Source organism: Phaenicophaeus curvirostris, chromosome 4 (assembly GCF_032191515.1).
Source record: "Phaenicophaeus curvirostris isolate KB17595 chromosome 4, BPBGC_Pcur_1.0, whole genome shotgun sequence".
NCBI classification, from domain to species: domain Eukaryota; kingdom Metazoa; phylum Chordata; class Aves; order Cuculiformes; family Cuculidae; genus Phaenicophaeus; species Phaenicophaeus curvirostris.
In genome coordinates, this window is record NC_091395.1 from 1,642,189 (window position 1) to 1,652,769 (window position 10,581).

A 10,581-nucleotide genomic window follows, 5' to 3' on the forward strand; every position below is an offset into this window, starting at 1 on the left:
ACACCCTGTCTCCGGGGCTCAGGACTCGCACCAGGTCCTTGCTGAACATATTTCAGTCATGTGATTTTGGTCTGTATTCAAGGAAGGCTTCTCAAGCACTCTAAAGAGCGATTGTCACCATTCCTAGTGAATCAGAGGCAGGTAATGTAAAATGACTTTGAAGGATGCAGAGTTAGGCTATTAAGAGATGGCCAGGAGGCCCCATGGAGCCCCGCCACAGCAGTAATGTGAAGGAAGCAATTGGGAGGAGAGAAAGCAGGGATATAAAGCCCCAAAATTAATACTGTAGGGGAACAGAGGGGAAAATGGTACTCAAGGAAATGGAGAGAAGAACATCTACACTGTAAGTCACAGCTTCTACTTGCCAGAAGAGGATGCTTGTCCCAGCCCTCTAGAAACAGCAGAATCCCCTATGGGCTATAGGGATCGCTCTGGTTCCCGTCAGGGTCAGGCACCCACAGCTTGTATTTATAGAAATGCGTTGTCCTCACCGCACACGCTCTTGTATTATATTGCACGCATTGCTTCCCTCTGCTCCCATCATCTCGGATGACACGCAGGCAGCGCAATGTGAGGCACTGGGGAAAACAACACTTAGCCCAGCCAGCACACCAGCAGCACGGCCACCAAGTCCTCCCAAGCCCTGCCTAGCGCTGACAAGCTCCTCACCCCAGTGCTGCGTGCCAGGGGACGGCAGAGGTACCTTGTGCCCAGGGCTCTTGTCTGAAACAAAGGACGTGCAAGGTATTCCCTGCTCTGCTGAACGGCTTGAGAGACGGCGTTTTGGTGCACGTGGCCTGAGCTCCCCTGTCTGTAGATCAAGGATAAAGATCCTCAAACCCTTTTCTGGGTCATTTTGAGAAGCACAGAAGAAAGGAAGTCATTTATTTGCAAGACTAATGCTAAGAAGTGCAGAACCCTGCCTCTCAGTTGCTTTGCCAGTGGGACCAGGATTTCACTCAACTGCTGACTTGCCCCGAAAGCCTGGTCAGGATTCTTTCACTTCTGTATGCTTTGATGTCTGCATACAACAAGCAAGGAGAACTTCCTTCTCAGATAGCCTGAAAACACACGGACACAGAAGCACAGAGACCCTGCAGCAGAGGCAGAGCCTTCCCAGCCATACATTGCAGCCATTCTGAACAGAAAGCTGGGCACAGCCTTACAGGTGCAGGTTTGTTTCCTAAAGAATTTAAAGTAATCTATCGATTAACAAGCCCATGGCTTCCAAAATGAACCCATTAAGAATTTGCCTGTTAACTTTTTTCTCTCCTTGCTTCCTTTTTAGAATGCTTGAAAAGTGCGAGACATTAAGTAGTAAATGAAATTAAAGACTTAGTATTATTTTTTTTGAAGTAGCTTTGAAATGCTGAAAGCCAAAAGCATTCTATTTGTCAGCATATTACTGTCACTGCAGGTTTTACACAAGCTACAGCAGAGAGCATGTAAAAACAACTTGACAAACCTAATGCATCAAGTTAAATATACTGAGCCTCAGGTTTTTAAAACATTTGAGCTTGCTTTTTCCAGAGTAAGAGGAAGGCACCGTTTCAAAGTCATCAGCTGGGCTGACTCAAGGCTCTGGCCAGGCGGACGGCATGTGTGTTACCAACCTTATTGGTCTAAAGGAGCTCACAGTCCTGTTGGGCTGCTGGTGGGAGAACCCTTGCCTTGAAGAGCTTCTAGATAAATTACATCCCAACAGGGAAATTAAAGGAACTGAAACAAGGAGGGATAAAGCGTCGCATATGTAGAGCTCCACTGTTCCAGAACGATCAGGTCCCCTTGTTTTCCTTTGGTCAGAACTCTGTCCACGCCACCAGGTAAAAATTCTATTGCCCCCTGAAAGCACTTGGGAATTTCTATGGCTTTTCCAGGATTTCTATTTATCTTCTGCTGCTCACTCCTCTGATGCACTGCAAACCAGGGACTACAACGCAGTTCAACAACAACAAAACATCCAGTTATGTGCTTACAAGATGACGTCTTTAAGCATTTGGTGACAGAGAGAATCACAGACAGAAAAGACACAGGAGATGGAGCTAACCACATCACAACAGAGTGTCCAAGACCTGTCTCCCACAGACTAACATCACGCACGCCTGTTGCTAATGGTATAGCAGTGACGCTGTTTAGCAGGTAATTTTGTGAGAAAGAATTTTTTTCTACACAACAGTTTTCTAAGGCCTATTTCACATTCAGGACATAGACTGGCACTTTGAAACGGTTCACACTCCTGTGAAACCAGAAAGTTCATCAGAAATTCAATTCCCACTTTGATGGCTACGTCACCAAGTTCCCAAACATCAACAGAATAGTCACAGGTCTGTTTCAGCACTTCTTGGTGCCCAGCCTTGCAGGAGGGCACCATGGTTTGAGTAGCACATCCACACAGCCTCTGCTGCAGAGAGGGGAGGCATTTTGCGATTCAGTTGTAAAGCAGCACCAAACTCACAGAGCATGTGCATCACCCACTTGAAACAGAGAAACCATCTACATCCGGGCTAAACAATCACAGCACACTCAAGCCCTATTTAAATTCCTATCAATCAATATCCCCTCTCCACCAACATCATCCATTCTCTTCTACCTTCCCTCTGCCAACAAATCACCTGATCACTGCTTGAACTGTGCTTTATTGTCTTCTCTCAGCTGCTGGCACTCAAGTGGGATAAAAAGGAAGCCCAGATCCTACTGGGGACCTGGTACAAAGCATTTGTTAAGGGATCCTGAGCACTGGAAAGGGATGGCGGGGGGCAGGGGGGGAGGAGAACGCACCATGAAAGTCATCTGCAAGAGATGACTTCCCTTTTCAAGTCAATGCAAAACAACGCATCACCAAAGCTGCAGGGCTCCCACATCAGCAATTTTGCACGTTCAGTCTTCCTTGAATAGAAATAGTCAAGCTGGTCAGAGCACAGAGATCTCTTGCACTGATATTCTCTCCTTTATTAAGTAAGGCACGTATGTGATCACGCAGAAAGAGCTGAACAGAAGCGGTACCTCTGGGACTGCCTTCCCTGTATCCCATCCATATTAAAGTCCTGGGGTGCTCTACACCCAAGTACTACTTTTTTTTCCATCTTTGTTTCCCTTCCCCTCCCAGCTGCACATACAAGATTTCACTCTATCCTTGCTGGTATTGTAGCTTTTCATATCCTTTAAATTCATTGCAGAAGCTGCTGCAGGACCTCATTAAAAGAGATTATAATTAGTATTTCTTCTCACACTTGAGCATGAGTAATTGACTAAAACCACCAAAACTCAGATCAGAAGGGGATTTATCTGTGATGCAAAGACATAAGCAGGCTGCTTCCTTGCTGAGCTGACACCCAGTTGTCACATTGGTAGAACTGTCACTAGAACACGGTAGAATGTTACATGCCACAAGTGTCACCAGCTGAAGCAGCCCAGCTTCAGAAAATAGGTTTCATTTCTTCTGAAGCCCAGGAACTCTGCCACTACTACCTGCAGTCCTGCTGCGCATTATTAAAAGGTCACCAGAAACAAGAGCTCCAAAACAGTCTCTGCAGTTCTTTTTAACAGGAGCTTGCTTTCTCCTCCTTCTACTGAAAAGCAGTGCACTTTAAGTCAATTTGGTGAGCATTATCTCTGAGTCAGCAGTAAAATAAGGAGGGGGGGTTCACTTCTCCGAAAATCCCTTGAAATTCTTGACTGACTCAGACAAGCCCCAGGCTGACAAACCTGCCAAAGCATTTTCTTACTCACCAAAGAGTTTAGATTACTCCCTCTCACTTCAGTTTGAGTGGCAAGATGTTTTCAGTGGCGATTTAGCAGCTTTCTGGATATCCCTCCCTCTTCTATCAACCTGCCAGGCTCTGTTGACCCTGAGAAGGCAGCACAAAGCTCATTTATTTACCAAAGCACTTTCCCCTGTGTGGGACAGAGTAAGGTGCGTCTGGAAGAAGAAGAATAGGCAGTTAGGCAACAAGGGAGCGCTGCTGCAGGCGTGAGTGGTTTATCTTCCATTTGATCTCTTCTTCTTAGGGAAGACAAGAATGGACACAATAAATCTGCATAAATACATGAAAGAAACAATTGTCAGGAGTCTGGGGTGATTTGGGAAATGACAACAACTCTGTTGTTACCTGGCTGCTCCAACACAGTGAAAAATGCACATTGTTGAGAGCAGCCATCACCAAGAGTGGGCATCTTAAAATGATGAAGGATGAAGTACAAAAAAGTATTCACAGTTGTTAAAAAAAATCTCCCATAGAGAGAGTATTTTATAGAGACAATTTTTTAGGAGTGTTTCCCAAGGAAGATCTGCAGGCTCCTTTGTGTGGGAAGAGGAAGAAATCTTTCTAAGATAGCACAGGAGCAAAACAAGTACCATGTGTGGAGATTCCTACAACAACTTTTCCCATTATTTTAACTAGGATGTCCACTCCTTCCTGCCTATGTAGCTTTAATGCTGTGTCATCCTCTCCTTCCCTGCACCGTCAAGGTTCTTCCTCTGCCTCCACTTTGCTCCCTAGCACCGTTCTCCAGCCTCACATCTCTACCCCTCCCCAAGTCTCTACCAACGCCACAATTACTTCCATCCCTTACCTATATGCGTTACCCGATCTCTTTGATGAGTTGTGCAATGTTTATCCACCATTTGATCTTCTCCGATTGTATCGTAGCAACAGACAACAGTTTACGAAGGACACTGCGTGAACATTCTCCAACAGAACACATCTAGGAGTCCTGCTGGTTCCCTGGACAATCTTACGCTCTTTGGAACAATAACGCTAGTCAAGTTATCTTAATTTTATGCTAAAATTAGAGCAGTTGAACATTATTTATTTCGAGTCCACTGGTTTTACTGAATACCAGGAAGCAGCGTGAATGTGTCACAAGCATGGCAACCCACAGAATTTAATCTGTGACATTCATGCAATACTGTTTGCAAGTCTAAGCAGTTGGAACAGAAAACACTACATGGCAACCACACAAACCAAAATCTAAATGTGCTCACCACATTCCTTTGTCTAAATATATGTATAAAAGGGAGACCCAAAACCTTTAGATTGGGACTCAGAAGAGCTTCTCTGAGTCATAAATTACAAGTTGCTAAGGAACTTAGGCAAGGGAGGCCAATTTCTGCTTTTTGAGGAAATCGAACTAAGTCACTTGATCACACTGCAGTGTTCTACAACAGGAGGATGGTGATGTCCTGTGAGTCCCCAACAGCGAACCCATACATAGGTCAATAGTCCTGCAAGCTCCAGAACTACAGATATCTTCTCACGTATTCTATAAATTCACCCGAACCTAACCAGACACTTTGAAGTGGAAAACATGTCTGGACAGCTCTTTTCAAGGGTCCCCTTTCACCTACTTCATCCTTCTGCAGATCCATTTCCCACCTGTGCTATCAGCCAGCTGACAAGAGGAGGTCTTAGTTAAGGCTGAGGAAAGATTTCCCTCAAAACATCAATCAAGACCAAGAAGCAGGATTTACAATGTGGCAGCCCAGTTTCCCTTTGAATCACTCTGAGCACAATTCCCGTCATTAGCCAACATCATAAACCATGAGCCAGTCTATCCCTCAGGCAGCTAAATTTCTCCAAGGGCAGATTTGATCACCAATAAAAGTGTCTTTTATTGCCACTGAAGGTGTCGTGGCAGGACATAGCACGGAGCACTGCTCCCATGACCTTAAGGAAAGTTATTACCTATGTCTTTTCCCATGTACAATGGCATAACTTTAGTCAGAGGACTGCACTGCAGATTTACAGAGCCGCCCCTCCCCAGCTTTCTTTTATCTTGTGGTATTCCATTCTGTGGGTCTGGTCTGCTCTCATGAGCTTAACCTCCCCCCTAAGGATACACGACCCATCGCTCTTGTTGTGGGTTGTTCCTATTTAACCACTCGTCACACCGTAACAGTCGTCACACATGCAGCACCAGAAAAGGCAATTTAACAATGAACAAGAAGTGATAGACAGCATCTGATGCTGCCTCTTGACAATAAGCACCAAATCCCTCCTTGCTCCATTCTTTTCCCAATTAATGAATCAATGGTGAAGATATACCTGCAGCACAGGAGAGTAAAAAGAAAAATACAGAAAGGAGCTTTGCTGCCCTCAGACCTTCTGTCTCACATTGTCTGAGCCCCCAAAGACAGACATAACAAAGCCAGCTCAGCTATAGATTTTTGGCTGCACAGACAGATAAGTCAAAAATCAAAAAATGCAAAACACAAACAACCCAAATTATCTGCAGTCAGATTTCTAAAATGAAGATCTTCTCCAATTTACACATCATTAGCAATTCTGTAATGTCCAACAGGGGGAGTGAAGGTTTGCAGTAACGGGTTGTGCTGGTGTAGTCAGACTGCCTGCTGCTTCTCATTTTACTTGCTCAAATAGGTCACTGACTTTTATATCTTTTGTCTGCACTTCAAATCAAACCGTGCTGCTCTCGATTCATTTTCAAATTAGCTGCTAATACTTTATAACAGAAGGGCCCAGACTTAAAAAACACCCAGGCATGGACACACACTTATCCACTTAGTTTTTTCAGTGAACATTTTATTCACAGTGTAAGCTATCAATGAGATTCTTGATTTCTTTTGGTTTCTTTCAGTATGTAGTAGCATGCAAAGCAAAACCCATACTACTGACCTTTTTATGAATAGCTTGATACATTTCCACGTCCTCCGCATCACCATGATACTCCATAACGTGCAACATCCTCCCCAAATCATATCTTACAACACCAATATTTACGATTTAATTCATTGCAAGGTAACAAAACTCCCTCAAAAGTAGTTCATCCAAAGCTGTACCAGACCTCAGACTTGGTCACTGACCAAAAAAAATAACCTCTCTAAACCATGCTGCAGGCAGGAAGGGAAGTAACGAGGTCTCTGAGGCTTAGTCCCAACTTCCCCCGCTACAGCAGCATGGTAGGGAAGGAGGCAGGAATGTGCCAGTAGGATCAGGGTGAAACTGCCCCCTTTGGCAACAGTATAATCTTAGATCAGGAATATTCCATTCCCCTTCCACCTTTCTTACTAGGGCCTTACACCATTGGCAGGGGAAAGGGGAAGGAAAGGTACTAAGTGTTCAGATACAGCAGCTCCATTTTACAGGAGAAGCCATGGTGTTCCAGGCCATGTAAACAAACACCTGACTGTTACAGAAGACAGAGGACAGAAACAGGTTCTCTGACAAATCCCAGAAATAAACACAACTGTTCTATCTCCATTATCAGACGTACCTGATCTGTGTCTCAGCAGGCTCTGCTTTGCTAAGCAAGCAACATCACGTCTCAGGATGACAACGCTCTCGTGACCTCTATTGTTATTCATGCTATCAAGGACATCACAAAATGGTATTCCTTAGAAGCTCAGCTTAGCTTTGATTTTCTGCTGGAGCAAGAACTCAGTTTTTCCTTTTTGTTGTTTTATTGTTGTAGGGATCAGGCCTCTTAAGGTTTCATGTTATGACTTCTTACAAAGAAATAGATGCCGACTCTCTGGAAGGAGACAAATGATGAGGAATCCAAAAACACCAGCGTTGGTACTACAAGCTAAACCTGCACCGCCATGATCTACGGATGGGGAATCCTAAACCCTGGAAATACTTGGGCTTAATATGTTAGAAACCCCTCACTTCCCACTCAACAGTCACCTCAAACACATTCTGTCCTTCAAACCAATAAATATACAGAAACAAAAGGTATTTTCTTCTCCATTACAAAACCTCAAGGACAGACATGCACCGCCAGTGCGAAGGATATGTTGGCTGTATCGTCCCTCCCATTAGAAAACTTCACTCTCAACTCACAAAACAACTCCTAAGAGACATTTTCCAAGGCAGCAAGTGATTGCACATCGCTCAAAAATTTTTTTAGATACTCATTTTTCTATGCTGTGAGAACAAATACCAACTACATTCCAAACCTTCAGCACATTTAAAAGAGACTCTCCAGGAATGCATCACTCCCTGATAAACCATGCTCCACTTGAAACCTCTGCTCAAGGATCTACCATCTGCTTGGCAAAGTCGCCTCAGGAAGTGGGAAAAGGTATTCCCAACATGATTCTGGGACATAAAAAATGTCACCATAGATACAGAGGGATAGTTCCACTCTGGATGGTTTGCCTCGACTTCAAATCATATTCTTATTTTCCCCCAAGGGCTGAATTTCCCAGATTTGTTTTAAGCTGTTTTCCTAGAACTGCTTTAAGTCATTTTCAACTTAACAAGGCTAAAGGATGTGCTAAAGCTTGAAGAGAATGCAATAGGCTGTAAATATTTATGGGTTTTGTATTTATTACAGATCCCAAACCTCCTAAACGCATGTGCCAACATCTCCATTTAATGATAAACATTATCAGCTTTCAGCAGGAAGAGTTTGCACCAACCTCAAGTTAATAAATCAAAATGATTACATTAAGTGATACACGTCTTTCTGTTTTAATGGGGGTTTAGAATATTATGCCAGAAAGACAGTTCATGTTGCTAAGTTGGGGAGTTTATCTACTAAAACAGTCACTAAATAGCACACCAGAAAGAGGTCATCCTTCAGTGCAGCTGGCCATAAATTAAATACCACAGTTAGAAGGAATTTCTCACAGTTTGGTAAGAATACTCTGCATCATGCTTACAGAAGAAGGCTGGAGCTTGTATTCAAATGCCAGTCTGATACTCAGAACCAGGCAGTTGTGATGTCTTCATCACCTGAGAAAATCCAAAGTCAACTCTAAGCCCAGTTAAAAACAGAATGCAAAGTTAACCATTCGCATTGAAAGTCACTTTCACCACTCTGGTTGTAGATTCTTTGTCTAGAATTGGGCTGTAATTTCACATTAGAAGATACCAGGTGCTGAAAAACAAGCTGCCGCTTAGTGTTTGGTACTTCCTAAACCCATCCTGCTGTGCGTTCCCTGGAGAGCTCTCCCGTGCTTTCTCTTTGCTATTCTTGCAGTCAGTATTCAGCAAGCAAGCAGGAGTTTGCCCAGAAGAGTTTTCCTACATGCAGCTTACACTGCAGAAACATGCACGTTAACCTTCCCAGTGACCCTCATACACACCTAGGCACAGCAGAGTTAGATTCCCAGCTGCGTTATTCCTGTTCATGCTCCATCCAAGCGTTTACTGAGAGCAGGGCCAGCACCAGCAGAAGTAGAGGAATCCTGTTTTGGGGAGCCCTCAGGTCTGCTGACACCTGCCCCGTGCTGCATGGCTGGCATCACTCCCCTCTCCCTACTCGGGATTAGCGTGTCGCTTGCCTGTGCATCAGGTCATCCCACCAGGTGCCTCTGGGCAGCGGTCAGTGGCTCTTCCCACCCACGTGGCAGATGGCTCTGCTGCTGGGATGACTATCTAACGACAGGCACTCGCAGTTGGCAAGCTGTTGGAATCCCACAACACAACTATAATAAGCAGAGGGCATGACTAAACCTGAAGAGCCGTCTCCTTTTCCAGTGGCATCGTGCCCTAACCCATATGCGACCAAGAATTTGAAAAATATGTGACCCACATCCTCTTCTAATTCCTTCCCCCTCTACCAGCAGCACCTCATCACCCACACAGCTCCCTCTAACCAGCAGCCCAACCAGCTTTGGGAGGCCGTGTTATACATCACGAATGCCCTCCCTGCCAGGCCAGGGAGACAGAAATGCATGGGCCATGACCACGGTGACTTTTATAATGCACTCTGGCTGAGAAAGGAAAGGAGCTGGGCAAGGAAAGCAGATTTACTTTCTCAGTGTTATCTTTCATGCACTAAACATGAGACAACTTGAAATTCCATCACTGGAAGCTACAGTGAGCTCATTGCTGTAGAGTTGATCCTGCCTTACAGTGAAATCTGCATTTCTGCTTGGTTGAGCACAATCTTTATTATCCCGCTGCCACTCTGAACATGCCATATTCTAAGCTTGTTCCTGCATTAACTTTGAAGTGCTCTCTTTTGCTATTAGGCACACCAGCTTTATTCACAAGGTGACAGAAGGCACATTGACAAGAACACATCCCGAAGTTCCTCACCAAAAATGGAGAAATCAAAACTAGTCGATGAAACAACACTGCTTCTATCACTCAGAACTGCTCTCCTGTAAAGGAATAAGCTGTGTTTCTTCCAAACATCATCAAGCAGCGAAAGTAGCCGACAGCACGCTAAAAGGCAAGAAGAGAGTGACGCCTTGCACCATCTCAGCATTTGCTTTCAGCTATATCATCAGCCCTCTGGCTATCACTAGCTCCTAATAACTTTCCTACATCTTTGCACAGACCTTAACACGGAAAGCTACGAATAAAAGCTACGAATATTCAGACAGGAATTTGCAAAGAATGCCAAGAGTGTGAGCTGAAAAGGCGGAGTTAGCTCTTCCCTGAATGCCAGGGGCAAAACAGCGCAACAACATCCTCACAGCTCTTGCTCTGGAAGCCTAATAGCATCTGAAGCACTCCATCTCAAGCAGCCAGCTAGCCCCAAGTTCCTGCAGAAAACGCTTAACTCTCTCTTCTCACCTTTCACAAACACTTTTGGGTTCAAGGAATTTGCAAACAGTTAGCCCAGACTGGTAGACAAACGGAGAAACAGAGAGAGGAGGCAAGT

At 44.6% G+C, this 10,581-nt stretch overlaps 1 protein-coding gene across 8 annotated transcripts in view; it reads right to left on the reverse strand.

Moving 5' to 3' along the window:
- SLC4A4 (solute carrier family 4 member 4) overlaps nt 1–10,581 on the reverse strand; it is a 189,894-nt gene that overhangs the window by 163,938 nt on the left and 15,375 nt on the right. The window lies entirely within an intron of this gene.